This window comes from Lepisma saccharinum, chromosome 5 (genome assembly GCF_977018435.1).
Source record: "Lepisma saccharinum chromosome 5, izLepSacc3.1, whole genome shotgun sequence".
NCBI lineage: Eukaryota > Metazoa > Arthropoda > Insecta > Zygentoma > Lepismatidae > Lepisma > Lepisma saccharinum.
This window is the reverse complement of record NC_139233.1, coordinates 23,200,780-23,217,033: the sequence shown is the minus strand read 5'-3', so window position 1 is coordinate 23,217,033 and position 16,254 is coordinate 23,200,780.

Sequence of the window (16,254 nt, the reverse complement as noted above, 5' to 3'; positions counted from 1 at the left end):
GCTCATTCTGCTTCCAAACTCCCTCGCACATATTCTGTCAGAGACCCCGCAGCGGTAAGTAGATTTTCCAGAATGTTCTAGCTCTCCCCCATCTAACTACCAAATGGAATTTGCACCAATTACAACTCTGGTAGACCTTGAGGACTCCGGACCCACACGTGGAAATATCCCTCAACGTCACTACTTTCAAGATTCACGCAGTAACTGAAATGTACATAAACGGACAGAAAATAATATGCTCAATAACTTTTTATGCCTGTTCGATTCATATAGTTACGCCGACCTTCGTGGCGGAATGGTCAGCACAGCATGCTACGACGCTAGGGGTTCGGGGTTCGAATACAGGCCTTGGTCTTCTCTGTGAATGTCTCTCCATCAATTTCATCACATCATCACTCATCCTCATCTTTATGTGGCAAAAACGTTGCGTAAAATAAACCAAATAAATCAATGTATATAACTACGTCTTATTCCTACTGATGAGAGTTACTAATTATGAAAATAGTTATATCAAATTTATTTCTAATATTGGCGATATTCAACACGTATTAATTTCATAGATAACATTAGTTGCTATGATGGGAGCCCCGCAGAACATTTCCTGAATGGGTCAAAGCCAAAAGTCGTGTCCTGTAGTACTATATAATGGCGCCATGTTTTCGCCATCGAAAGAAAGAGACATTTTGAAAAATATATGAAAGAAGCGGTAGAGAATTAGTAAAGGAAGACAATTAAAAAGTCTCTGTCACTCTTTCACAGACACACGCACACGGTCAGACACCTTTGGAGATTTGATTTGATTTATTTTACTTCGCCTTTTGTGCCACTTTTGAGTAATGATTATGTTGAAATTGATGAATAGACATCACAAACGTCCATGCCAAAGCCAGGATTCGAACCCGGAACCCCTGGCGTAGCAGCGCGATGTGCTAACCACTCCGCCACGGGGGGCGGCAGGGGCGGCAGGGGCGGACAGCAAAGAAAGGAGAAGAGAAGTAAAGAAGGGAAATATGTAAAGAAGAGGGAAAGAGAGAAAAAGGGGAGAGAGAGAGAGAGAGAGAAGACTTAATCAACCTGTCCCATCTTCCTCATTCATTGTTTTTACAGGTCAATGTAAAATGGCTAACCGCTATATTTGGAACGTTGTTAAAAAGATAAAAATATACAATGCTGTATTGTTTTACATGTGTTACCGATTTTAAAACGGAACATTTCTCAGTCACATGCCTCAACTTGTATCCTTCTGCACTCTATTTAATATTTAATTGTGTATTAATGTATTTCTGTATTTTGCTATATTATTGTATAGGCTACTGTTATTAACACTACAAATAAATGCATGCTTGCAATCAGATACAAAATGAAAAAATATAATTCAAACTTAATTACTGATGTCAATTCGTTTCAAACTCCAGGTACTTAGGAGTAAAACTAACAAAGCGTTATTAAAGAGAAAAGCAAGCTTAATTCGGGTACAGGTAGATTATTTCTATAACATCTCTGGCCGTTCTGCGTTTGCAGCTTAAGAGCGAGTCATAGCGCTCGAAATCGCCAATCAGCAAGTCGGACGCTGACGTCATCTCAACCCTGCACCTATCGCTAACCTCTTGCTTACGCTCTAGGATGCTCGTAGCTTCGCTAACTGAACTCATCCAGTCATCTTGAGATGTTCCGTATAGCTTCCTGTGTCGCCTCGACATACGCATAAGGTGGCCTTTATTTCTGAAGATTCGTTTCCAAATGACACGTGGCTCTTGTTGCTTCGGTCTGAAAGTTTCCTCAAGATGCTGAAATACTCTCTGCATTGCTGAAATAACCCGAAGGAAATTGGCAAGGACAGATGTGATCTTACCCAGGATAAGGACAGATGGCAACAAATTCATTCATTATTTCTTTACTTTGGATCTAACAGCTTTAAAGCCTTTTCTTGTCCATTATAATATATATATAATTGCTTTGCACTAAAAGTATCATTACGTCTTTCCTCCTATTTTACAGACATTAGATTCAAAAATAAAAAAAGTTCTCCTTTACAATTTTATGTTATATTTTCTTAAGAATTTTAACAAATCGAATCTGAATTTTATAGTTTTATCAGAGGATTTTCCTCCCCATTATATTTTTGGCATTCCAATATTATATGTTGCACTCTGCACTTTCCCAGCCACATTCACATCTCTTATTGTTCGTTATTCCAATTGTGAATAAATATTGCCTAGTACTTAAATGACCGATACACAGGTCCAACGAAATTTCGGGACTAACAAGGGAGGTTATCTAAGTGTCCCCCTCCGATTTCCATGAAACTTGGCAGGTGTATACAGGGGCCCAAAGAAAGAAATACGTGTTGTTGTTTTTTTTGTTTAGGCTAAAAAACTGTTTTAGGGGGCAAGCCCGCCCCCCACCCCTCAAATGTCAAGATGAGGACAAATTGAAGTGGGGATCTGACCCCGAAACCACGTAAACATGGCATAGGAAGAACACGCACATATAATTGGAACACACACAGCACAGAACTGTAGGATTGTCGGTACCAAACGCAAGTGCTTTCGTGAAGGACGATGGCGGTTGAAGTTCTGTGCAAATAGAACTGGCAGATACACAAGGGGTACACTTGAGATATGAAGTGCATATCACTGGCAAACACAGCTCTGTGCTGTGTGTGTTCCAATTATATGTGCGTGTTCTTCCTATGCCATATTTATGTGGTTTCGGGGTCAGATCCCCACTGCAATTTGCCCTGATCTTGACATTTAAGGGAGGGGTTTGCCTCTAAAACCATTTAGCTGAAACATAAAAACACGTATTTCTTCCTTTGGGCCCCTCTATACACCTGCCAAGTTTCATTGAAATCGGAGGGGGACACTTAGATAACCTCCCTTGTAAAAGTATGGCAGAGAACCACCATCAAGACCAACAATCCGTGAATGGCACAGAAAGTTCGTGGAAAATGTGTGGTGTGGTCTTATGCACAATGAAATCATTGCCCCTTATTCTTCGCTGAACAAACTGTTAAATTCGATTGTTACCTGGATATGCTGGCTCAATTTGTTTTGCCACAACTGGAGCATCTCCAGCCACATATCTTTTTCCAACAGAATTGTGCGCCACCTCGCTGGGCTCTAGAGGTACGCAGGTCTTTAGATGAACATTTTCCTGGTCGATGTATTGGGAGGAATGGCCCAATTACTTGGCCACCAAGATCACCCGACGTAACCCCTTTGGATTTCTTTTTATGGGGTTATGTTAATATATTGTGTACCGAACGCCATTTCCCAATATTCAAGTCCTACGACAAAGGATCACTGCAACCATCGCAACAGTTAGTGAGGAGGTACTAGAGCGTTGATATCCTACAGGCAACAAGGGGACACACATACAGATGCATTGAGGTGGTAAAAAAAACTTTGAGAGTTCCTCTCTTAAATGAAGGAAACAGAACTGAGATACCTCGTTCCATTATTTAGTTATTTAAATTTGAAGTTGTAAAGATAAATTGTGGACACCCGGTACAATAACATTGATTTTAGCATTGTATGAACATATGTATTTACATATAAATCCGTTCCCTGGTCATCCATATGGGAATTACCTGTAAAATTACTATGTCCTTTAACCCAATAATTTCGATAGGTTTCTCTTTCAGTTTTCTTGCATTGTTTGAACTAATTGCATACACAATTTATGATATAAGGGGATAATTTGAAAATATTCTTGTAAGAAGATTGAAGCGCGTGTGATACATTTTGCGAGTCTGTAAATATTAACAACTTTCTCCAATTTAATTTTTGAATGTACATATCTATGTAATCTGATTTCAGATTTGACACCCTGGCGAAATTCTAGCCTATGGTCATGGTTCACATGACCCAGCTATCATTTTAAATAAAAAAGTTGAATTCAAGATGGCGGAAACAAAATGGCGGCCGTCCCCGTGACATACTCCAAAAGGTGTCCCCCTAGGCCTATTTTGTATCACCCATATCAAATTCCATGAAAATACATAACTGTGGATTTTACAAGGGGTGGTAAGGGACTTCTGATACACCCTGTATATTAAATTGCATGAGACTCTGCCGTAAATATTGAACAGTCTTGTGGAAGCCAAAACTCATAGGGCCGGCCTAGTGTCATTTCTATAAACATGGAAACACTGTACCGTCAACAACCATTCCAATATTTATTGTTGCAAGTTGTATGACATCGACGTTCTTCACAATGTCTTCCGGCTGTGTTCTCACTTAGAAGCAACAGCCCTAACATATTTGACTCTTCCTTGCTAAACCGCAAGAACCACCAATAACCTTCCGTCGCTCACAACACGTGTTTCGTTTTCAAACAAACATGGCGGCTCGAAGCAGCTGGCTCTGTTTGGTGCAGGGAACCCCAAATGGGGAAGCGAGTGGCGTGTCGGTTCAAGGTGAGACATATCAGCGTCGGCATTGCTTACTGGAAGCCAGTCACCTACCGCAGATGTGGAAATAAACTGTCGTGGATACGATGGAACGGTTTCAGGGATGTCGGGGGAAGATCAGTGGCGGTCCCTTGAAAATTTCGTTTGGTGTGTTCAAGGATGTACGAAATATTTTCAGATGGGGGTCTGCTTCGGTGATCATGGGTGCTAGTAATCATTCTTCCTTTCAACTTCCCCTCTCCCTGCTGTTTCTATCTTTCGTTCTATGTTTATCTGATTCATTTTTCCTGTTTCCCGCTCTCTTTCATCCTGTGTTCGTGTCTCTCGCTACATTTCTTCCTTTCTTCTTTCCTTTTTCATTGTATCTCTATCTCTCTCTGTCTGCCATTCTTTAGCTGTAACATTCCATTCCCTCTTAATTCCTTTCTCTCTCATTCCTTCCTTCTATCCTTTCTTTCCCATTCGGCTTTCTCTATCTTTTGATTTCTGTGCGTGCAAACTCTTCCTTTCTCTGTTTGTTTTCCTTCCCTTTCAGTAGTATATGTCACTATCTTTCTCCCTTTCTCTGTATTGCATTTATCTCTATATAATTCGTTTATCTTTCTCATTCCATTCTCTCTATTAACCTTTTCACTGTTATTTCTCCATTGTTTATTTTCATTCTTTCTCGTTCCGAGTTGTTCCTCTTTCTCTGTGTGTGTGCATACTCTTTCTTTCTCTTTGTTTTCCTTTCATTCCAGTATTATCTGTCACTATATTTATTTCTTCCTTCTATCTCTCTTTCCATATATTGCTTTTCTCTCTCTCTTTCTTTATCATTATGTTACTTCTCTAATCCCATTATTCATTAATTCTTTTCTATCTCGGTCCTCTCTTCTCTCCTTTCTCTCTCTCAATCCCCGTTTTCCTTCTTTTGCTCCCCCACTCTCTCCACGCAATTTTAGCTCCCGGATAAATGATTAATCGTAGCATTCAAAATGTACATTGACGTTGTTTGAAAATTTTCTGTGTAGACTATTCAAGTGGGCAGAATGTGAGGTAAAACTATTATGTAGTGGGCTAGAGCTCACCCTTGCCCACATCATGGCGACGCATCTCACCCAATGGTAGTTTCTTTTATATGCTTAGAAGATATTAAGTCCATAGTTAGAATCTCAGCAGGACTGAACGAATAGGGTAGTTTAAGGTGACGGAAGACTGTCCCAATGTAGAGACCTGGTCCAAACGTTGATATTATCACTTGATCCAAAAGAATAAATGATTTCACAAGAAAACTTTACAAACTATTTTTATTTTAAATTTGTGTCTGCTCATATATCCTGAAGCGTGGTGCTGATCACATCAACTCCAAAATGGGCAAGATAGTGAATATGTGACGCCCTCTACATTCCACACCTCACCTCACGACTAGATTGCAATGTTTCTTTAATTTTTATATGTTCAGCTAAGGGCTCCAGCGTAGCCACATGGTTAGGGCTTTCGCCTTTGGTGAGATATTCGAAAAATGTCTGTGCTGACCCAACACAGTGAGGACAAGTGAGGAGCTACTTGGAAACAATAACAGCGTACTCCAGTCTAGACTCGACGCGTATGGACGTGTGTGGACTCGACGCGCTGACTATTACTTCTTGGAGGACCTTGTTTTGTTTTTATATGTTCAGTTAAGCTAATCGGGACTGCACCTATAGTTTAAAATGGAATCCGACCAATCAGGGAACGAAACCAGGACCCCTTATTCACAAGCCGTCAGCGTTAATACTGGGCAGACCTAGCGCGCGTATAACATTGTGCTCTCTAATATACTATGATGGGTCATATCACGTTTCAATTTTTCCAGTTTCGGTATCGTACACTTATCCAAACTTAACGTATATCATTGACAGAGCCAGAAAAAAAAGTGGGAAGATATAGATAGGGGACTCGACAGAAATATGTTCTTATGTACCACTAATGCATATTTCTGCTAATGGTGGATGCATATTTCCAGGTTTTCTTATATGTTGGGTGCAGAAGGAGATGCGGAACTGTTCGAGTGGCGGCGTTCGCCAGTGCCTCGTTCTGGTACGCGTCACTGATATATGTTTTATGAAGTAATTTCTACATTTCATTTATTTAAACATACGTTTTAGCACGTTAACTGCAGAATACATCAATATCGATGACATTTCCAGAGCCACAAGCCCTATAATTCTACTTAAATAAATTCCTAGGGTTGGTGAACACAAGAGAAACTAAATCCAGCCAGCGAACCTGTCATAAAGATAAATGCATTTTGAAAATGAGTAAGAGATGGCGCTAGCATCGCAGCCTAAAAGAACAGCGTCATAAGAACAGAACAAGTCACAAAAAAAAACATAAGCTGACAGTCAGCAGAGGCACTTGCTCACGTCCACGAGAACAAAGAAAGCTGCAGGAGTCGGTTTTGAAATGTTTTGCGCCTTGTTGCAGAATGTCAGCCCCCTTTTGTTGAAGAAAGAGTGTTTTTTCAGCACGAAACAATTCAAGTCAGCTATTTCTTGCACAAGAGAGGGCGCGCTCGTCGAAGAGGGAAATGGAAGCTTCTCTCCCAAGTTTACAAACGAGTTGTTTCCTCCCTTCAACCAATAAAGGGGATTATGATTCTGCAGAACAACCCTCCGCCCCTTAAAGCGAGCTTCCCTATCCGCAAATAATTAGGAAGGTTAATTACGTGGACACTTGGGAAAGTTTCTGAGCTGTTTGCAATTGATTTTCAGCATGGCAAAGAAAGAGAAAGTTGTATCTAAAGTGTTTCGGTGTTAAACGAAAATTCTTCCTGAAGATGGCTCTACAAGATAGGTAGGTAACAAAGTTCAAAGATCAGACGACTATAAAAGCAATTAGTAAAATGTATTATGCAGTATCGTCGCTGTAACGTGACATTTTCACCACAAATAACCAGCTAAAGATAGGGAAGTGTTAAATAATTGTATTTGAAAAGACAAGTATGGCGTTACTGTTGGCTATTACAATTTCTTTATCATAATGTAAGGTCTAGCAGTATGACGCAAATAGTTCGCGTCCTTTTTGATACCAAACCATGTTTGGGCCAAAAAAAAACCTAAAATATTAACTTAAACTAAATTCTGAAAGACGTTATCAGTATATGTACAAAGTGGGACATAAGTCAGTTGTCACTAGCAATCCTTAGACTTTGTTTTGCCTAGCGTAGTGGAAGTCAGTTGTGAACTTGACTAGTGCGTATTACCCATAAGTCAGTCGACATTAGCAGTTATTGGAGTATCGTGTGAAGTTCTGTGTGACATTGATTGTTTGTTGTGTGGTGTTTGTGTTTGTTGTTATCCGAGAAACAATGAATAGAAAGTTAACTACAGAACAACGTGTTTTTGTTTTGCAAGCATGGTGGAAACATGACCATAATTACAGTGATGTTTATGATTTGTTTGTGGAACGTTTTCCAAACATCAATCCTCCATGTCGACAAGGTATTCGCAAATTGAATTCAAGATTTTAAGAGACTGGGTCGGTAGCGGAGCTTCCTCGTTCAGGTAGGCCAAAGTCTGTCACTACAGAAGAGAATCTTAATGTTGTCGCGCAATGTTTTGTGCAATCACCGACTAAATCTCAAAGAAAAGCGTCCAATGAGTATGGAATTGCAAGAACAAGCCTACGAAGGATGCAGAAAACACTGAAATTGAGACCATATAGGCCTACTTTACTGCAAGGCCTAAATGAAGATGATCCGGATAAGCGTGTTGAATTTTGCGAGTTGTACGCAATCCGACAAGAAGCCGATCCCAATACTAAAAAATGAAGTTTATTCCGTCAAGTTTCGTGATGTTGACCATCTGAAGGAACGAATCCAATCAGCATTTGAAAACCTACAGTCCAGGAAGATTTCCGACAAAATTTGTACATCAGTGTTGAACAGATGCAATGTTTGCATAGAACAGCATGGAAACCACTTTGAGCACATTTTGTAGGTTAATTGAACACTAAATGTATAGGATGTAATACCTATCTTGTAAATTATATTTGTATTTCCATTTGTATTTTCATTTTGTTTAGTATTATTCCACCAAATGCATTTTAGACAACTGACTTATGGCCCACCCGGTAAATTTTTCGGTCTGTATCTTCTATAGTTTTGTAAATGGTAAACGGGTAAAGTTGTATAAGTAAAAAGATGTTCCAGTTTTAATTGAACTTGTAACAAACATGTAAAATATTCAATCTGCAATAACATAAACTCCTTATGCTATTTTATTTAAATATAGTTTGGTGCAGTGTGCCACCTGTAGGTCTTCTGAAAATTATAGCACTTTCCACGAACACTTTTATTGTGGTGTTCCCTCGCAGAGTTTATTCACTTCAAAAACCTGAACAATGTATATAAAGTTGGTGCGGATAATTTCAGAGGATATGTCTGTTTACCAGGGCCAGGAGTACACTACTGATATAATTCGACAGTATGACTTATGTTGACTACGTAATTTTGAACAAGAAGTTCAGATTTTTTAAAAAAAGGAATATAAGTACAGTAGAATGAAGAAATGGAATAAGAAACAGTGATATAGAACTGTGTCAGACACATGGGTGTTCTTTGCTTGTGTCCCTTCATCAATTTTATCATATCATCATCCATCCTCATCGTCCCGATTAACTACTAATGGTAGAAAAACGACGTTAAATTTACAAAAATCAATAGATAAGGAGTTCATTTCCATTTCCATTTTGGCATTCCCGATGGCGTCGTCGCCTTGTATTCAAGGGGTCCCGGATTCGATTCCCGGTGGAGGCACATAGTGGTTCAGATCCCACTTTAAACTGTAGGTCCAGTCCCGATTAGCCTTACTGTGCATAAAGTGGACTTAAAACAACAAATCAATCAATCCAATCCATTTCCATCTTCTTTTTAAATCGTATAACTTAATTGGGCTTTTGTCTGTGTAGTAGTCTTAGAGCTGACGCATCCGTTTTGAACTTTTAATATCAATCAATCAGTAACCAGTACGTTAGGCTACGCTTATGCAAAAATAGTACAATGAAAATAACGCTGTTCCGTAATATTTGGGAAAGTGTACAAGCTCAATTCGTAGTTGTGACCGAGGGATTTAAAGTGCGATGATATGTACTAAAAATTCTGCAGCGTAATTAGCCAAATCGCGCAAGAGAACGTTTCCAACTTACCCGCTGGGCCCCGACCGGGAAAATTTCCATATGTTTCGGACGAGAGGTGACCTAAATAAAAAAGGCCACACATGGAGATATTACCTCCTGATCGTAGGTTTCTTGCGTCCTTCCCGCACTGATGCCTATTTCAGTAGTGTGATCGAAAAAACGTGGACGTTTTAGTGACCCTCAACGATGATGCGTTGGGGCGAATATGTATAATTAACTGGACCATTACGTGCAGATCCGGGCCTCAATGAAGGGAAGGGGGAGGTTTTTCTGTTTCACTTACCCCCCTTCCTCCTTCCCCCTTTTCCTGTGGAATGTATCTTCGGGAGACAACATCAGTTGTTATTTATTGATCTGGTGGGTTTGTATGTTCTATACCCTCAGTTTTCACAAAAAGGAAATTGGAGCTGCGGTTAGAGCACCTTCGCACTTGGCTAATGTTCAGTGGCGTCGGCAGAGAAAAACGCCTTTCGAGATCTAGGGGGAGCTTTGGGACTCAGTTCCGAGCCTCAATCTCTAACGGGCTCCCGTTGAGGAAAAATTGCTTCGAAGATGGGCATATGTGAAAATAATAGCGTTATTTGAAATCTGGTAAAAAGTATTTCAAATAACTAACCATAATTGAATCGATTGAATTGTTGTTTTAAGTCCACCTTATGCACAGAATGGCTAATCGGGACTGGACCTACAGTTTAAAGTGGGATCCGAACCACTATGTAGGGCTCGGAATTTGAGGAAAGATCCTTTTTTTCCCTAGTGTCCGAAGACGAGGCCCAACATAATATATGTTTATTTTGGGTCATTGTCGGCCAGAAAAAGGTGGGTTTTATTTGTCCTTTTTTGCCTTTTTCGGCCTTTTTTGGCTTATTGGTCCTTTCTTAGCCTTTTTTAGGTCTTAACGGCTTTTCTTTTTTTTTGCAACTTCACCTTCTTTCGTCTACGTTTTTACTGCCCATTCGCAATTCGAATCATCATCAGTTCATCACCTCTTAAACATCCTTTCTGTTGTAAAGAAATAAAAAGAAGAAAGAGAGAAGTACATTTGAACCATCCCTGAAACGAGAGAAAAACATTTTTGGACTGAAAGAAGATGCATTTCATTCATATAGTTTTCCCGCACTGTCTGTTCCATACCACCAGAATTTTGTATTTCTTTCATTCATTAAATATGTAATGAAAACTGGTTATTAATTAATTTGTATCACATTTATACGTCCTTTTTACCGTTTTTAGGTTCTTTTTTTATATTTTTAGGCCTTTTTATAGGTCTTTTTTTGGCAATTTATAGGTCTTCAACTTCCGAGCCTCCAACCCAGGACCCCTTGATTACAAGGCGATGACGCTACCACTGCGCCGTCAGGGAGGCCAATTAACTAACCATCTGGCCTTACAGTGATACTAACAAAAGTTATGTATGGAGGAAGAGGCTCACGATAATGTCCGGGGTAGAGGGCGTTTCGATCTAGCCACCGATGTTCTAGGGTTCGAGTACCGACGTAGGCATGGGCGCTCTTGTAAGTATTCTTTCATCAATTTCATCCAATTATCACCCATCATCATCGTCGCGACTAGGCAGAGGTACGATGTAAATTGACAAAATAATAATAATAATAATAATGTTAGTTCCGGGTCTATGTTTCTTCCCAGTTGTGTTGGATTCTATGCAATGGAACATCACTGAGTTTCTGGCAAAAAAATGTATACCCTTTCAGTTATCTATCTTACACTAGGATAACTAATATCTTATCGAATCTAAACCACGGCATCTTATTTCCATCCATTTCTAAAAATTTCTTGATCTTCCAGACTAGATTAGTCGATATATCGATATTATCGACATCGACGATACCGATTTTCCGATACTCGATATATCGATATGGACCTTACATATCGAGAAAACAGGATATTGCATAGCCCTAGTGGGTCAGTAGGAAATCTCCAGCTTTTATTGACCTTAAACACTTTTAACGGTAAGAAGAAATACAATACAACTGACCTCCATGCCGGAGTGGTTAGCACAGCGCGCTATGACGCCAGGCATCCTGGATTCGAATCCCGACCTGCGCATGGGTGTTTTTGTGAGTGTCCCTTCATCAGTTTCATCATATCATCACTCAACCTAATTTTCGCGATCAACCAAAAGTGGCTGGAAAGCTAAGTAAAATAAACTAAATCAATCAATCAGGAAATACAACGAACAGGTTCAGTTGTATAAAGCACACAAAACATGATGTAAACACATTAGTCAGTTTATCATTAGTTGACAGTAGACGATAGAGTAATTTCTCTTCTGGTCACAATTACACAGCCACTGAAAATCAACTGTGAATCCAAGGTGGTCACGTTCAAGCCAAACAACAAATGCATCATAGGTCTTCGATTACATCATCAACGGTAAGGACGTTACACCATCCATCGTCCAGTAGGTGTTCTAGCGAGAAATTTAGTTTAACAAGAAACGAGGTTTAGTTTGGCGAGAGCTTTGTGATTACTCCACCCCCTCAGAGGACAATATTTGCCGTGCATCTTAGGAAAGCCATGCCGTATATCACTTAGGAACAGAGAGTCGCCGCGAAGAAAGATTCTGACTAACCAATATAACGCATTAATGGGAAACTTAGTGAAATTAATGAGGGAATCATGGGACTACTTTGTCCCCCACCCCATTCGTACCCCCTACCCTCTTTTCCTTCAGGAGATAGCCCCACTTCCCCCCCCACAAACCTAAACTTCGGTTAAACATGAGGGCTGCGAAAAGAATTTCCTAATTTATTGTGTTTGGGAACCCTCCCCCCTTAAACCCCCCACCCTGCTCAAAATTTCATCCTGCCGGGGGTTGGTGAGGAGGGAGGGAGGCAGGTATTACATCATTCTACCTAGACATTAATTAGTTTTCAGTTCAAATATTAATAGCAGAAAAGCACCACCGCATGTCCTGGTTTGTTCATTTTCGAAGACCCAACCGAAAAGTTTTCATTTTCTTTTCACGGTCGTTCCATAATTATATGAAAGCCGGTTTTAACGTTTCATTGACCAAGCGGTCTTTCATTAACGTTTTGTGTGAAGAAACGGCAATCGCTGAACTGTCTGTTTTAACTTAGGCGCTCTTTCTCATTATTATTTTTACTCGTGGGGCCGGTGTTACCCCCAGTCCCCCTCTCCCTCTCTCGGAAAGCACAAATAAGACAAAATCCCTTGCCGTTGCTAGGCAACGGGCTCCAGTATAAATCAAGATGTGCTGGAATAAGGTTCAGCCCATTCTCGATATTGATGCTGCGAAGAAATTAACCCTGCTGAAAGCAAAAGTACGATATGATTCACTTTGACTTCACCATTGTTAATCTACAAAACACTCAATCAAATTTTCCTAATTGATACTGCCACTAACTCTCTAGCCTTCTTAAACCCGAAGGTTCATGGCTGCAGCAACACAGGCCTTCCATCTGTCCCTATCTTGAGCAAGATCTACCGTATATACTCTTTTCCATCCGTACCGATTTCCCTTAGGTCCATCTCAACGTTGTCCCTCCATCTTCGTCTTGGCGTTCCCACAAGTCTCTTACCATCAGGTTTTCCAACAAGAATCCTGTAAACTCCTCTTTCTTCTCCCATTCGTGCCACATGGCCTGCCCACCTAAGTTTTCTTGATTTCATTATTCTAATAATATCTGGACATGAATACAAATTATGTAGTTCTAAATTATGTAACCTTCTCCACTCACCTGTCTCCCCATCCCTTTTAGGTCCAAAGATTTTCCTAAGGATCTTATTTTCGAATACTCTCAATTTATGTTCCTCTTTCAATGTAAGGGACCAAGTTTCACACCCATATAATACTACAGACAAAATTACTGTTTTGTATATTTTAACTTTTAGTTTCTTAGATATTAAACGACAAGACAAAAGTTTATGAAGAGAGGAGTAACATGCATTTCCTGAATTAAGTCTGCTTTTTATTTCCTCTTTAATATAATTTTCACTTGTTAATATTACTCCTAAGTATTTGAATTTGGAAACTGGTTCAAACGAGTTGTTATCAATAATTAGATTTTGATTATTACCTAACACATGGTTTCGACCTGTAAGCATATATTTAGTTTTCTCTTTGTTAACTTCCAAACCTATCTCTTTAGCAGTTTTGAAAAATATTTTAGCATTATCCTTAATTGTATTTATATCATCCCCTAATAAGCCTACATCATCTGCATATGCTAACAACTGAGTCACACCATTTAATTTTAGTCCTTGTTTAGTTTCTCTTACGTTCCTAACAGCATATTCTAAGGCAAAATTAAAGAGCAAGGGAGATAATGCATCTTCTTGTTTTAACCCATCATGAATTGTAAATTTGTCAGACACATTAATACCCACACGAATTTTACTTTCTGTTTCATTGGTGCATACGTTTATCATACTAACAAGCTTCTTAGGTATTCCAAACTCTACTAATATATTATATAATTTATCTCTTTTGACCGAATCCCAATTGATACTGTTCTAAAGTTGATATATTTGATATAAGTTATATGGCATATCTTATTGTATCGTATTAATCCATTGGAAGCTCCATAATGACCAGGGCATTCACTTGTTTACACCAGTTATCTACCCTCTGTGGTATTTCAGTATTGCACAGTTAAGCATTAAGCAAACTTCCTGATGTGTTGAGGATACAGGAGTTTCATCAGGAAAATAGGTGGTCAGCTGTTTGCAATAAACAGGTGGAAAATTCACGATTCGGCATGGAAGAAGAGCTCCATGGCCTTTGTTTATAGAGGGGAGACAGGCTGGGAGAGGACGGACTTTTGATTTGGATTTGAGAGAGAGAGGAGGCTGAGAGAGGACTTGAGAGGAGAGGTCAGAGTGTCCCTGGTCAACAAGCAACGAAGTCCAAAGAGAGTTTAGATATATTGCATTCTACGACATTTTAAATTCATCATTGTCATTCTTCAGATAGACAGGTATTTATCCAACGAACATGTATGATTCAGGTTTGAAGGTTCATAAAACCGAATGAGTAACCACTGTCTTTTCTAGTTGCTTATAGATTCTATTTTAGATTTGCCTTTCGCAGCCAAGCATTTAGATCTGTCATCTTAATGACAAGTGCTCTCATCATTTATGAGAATGAATGATGAATAAGCTATATCACCCATTGATTTATTGTGGGAGTAGTAGGTTTTGATCCCATCATTCAGTAGAATGATACGGTATTATTTATTTTGTTAATTATGGAACGTGTTATGCAATTCTTTTTTGGTATTTCTACATGTATAGCTGAGCCGATGCCGATATTCTTACCAATTCCCACCGCTACTTTAAATATGAAATTATTAACATTTGTTCAAAATATTGATGAATATTGGTGTGTAAATATTCTTTTCCAAATATATGCATCAATTTACCAAGAAATTTGCTTTAGAATATTCAAGAAGAATATGTTATGTAATTTAAAAAAATACAGTTTTCGTGCAAAATAAAATGAAAGTTTGAATTTTGCATAACTTCCAGGATAATTATTCTCCGCGAAAATGTCACGCGGCATTTTTGAAGACCAAGACCAATATGCCGGAAAAAATGGGCTGTTATCGGTAGATGAATTCCAACCGATACTTTCCGATACCGATACATCGGCATCGGTATCGGCTCAGTCCTAATATTTTGTGCTTTCCGATGGCGTAATGGACGTCGGTGCCTTGTAATGGAGGAGTCCCACGTTAGGTATGAGTTGGAGGCACATAGTGGTTCGGATCCCACTTTAAACTGTAGGTCCAGTCCCGATTAGCTATCCTGAGCATAAAACGGACTTAAAAACAAACATATAATTGTTTATGTATTCTATTGAGTTTGAGTTGCTGTTTTAAGTCAACTTTATGCACAGTAAGGCTAATCGGGACTGGACCTACAGTTTAAAGTGGGATCCGAACCACTTGTGCCTCCACCGGGTATCGAACCCGGGACTCCTTGATTACAAGGCAATGACGATACCACTTCGCCATGGGCGAGGCCCTTATGTATTCTATTCTACTGAAACTTATGTAGATGTTAGTTTTGTTTTGGACACGTATTGTATTCAAACCAATATATTCAGATTCCTCTCAAAGAAGTATCAATAGAAGGATTTCGAGAATTTCGTCTGAGATTAGCAGAACGACGCAGATCGTCGGCCAGGAAGCATCCAGCTGAAGAAACTCCAAGGAACTGCGCCTAATAGATTAGCTGATTTATTGTTTGAATGTCTCTCGTTGTTGAATTGGGGGAGAAATCTAGGTTTATACTAATATAGATTTGCCGATCACTACGCTTGGGAATTATGTGCAGTAATCACGTCTTCCATAAATGAATTGCAGTCATGGTCTGAAAGCAAACTGGCATGCGCTAACATCGTGACTTTTGAGATTTCATTGACACAAGTATATTTACCACAGTAATGTTTTTTTGGATTTCCCTGCCACAAGCAGACTTACCACCGTGATGTTTTTGGATTTCAGTGACAAAAGCAGACTTACCACCGTGATGTTTTTGGATTTCAGTGACAAAAGCAGACTTACCACCGTGATGTTTTTTGGATTTCAGTGACAAAAGCAGACTTACCACCATGATGTTTTTGGATTTCACCGACAAAAGCAGACTTACCATCATGATGTTTTTGGATTTCTCCGACAAAATCAGACTTAGCA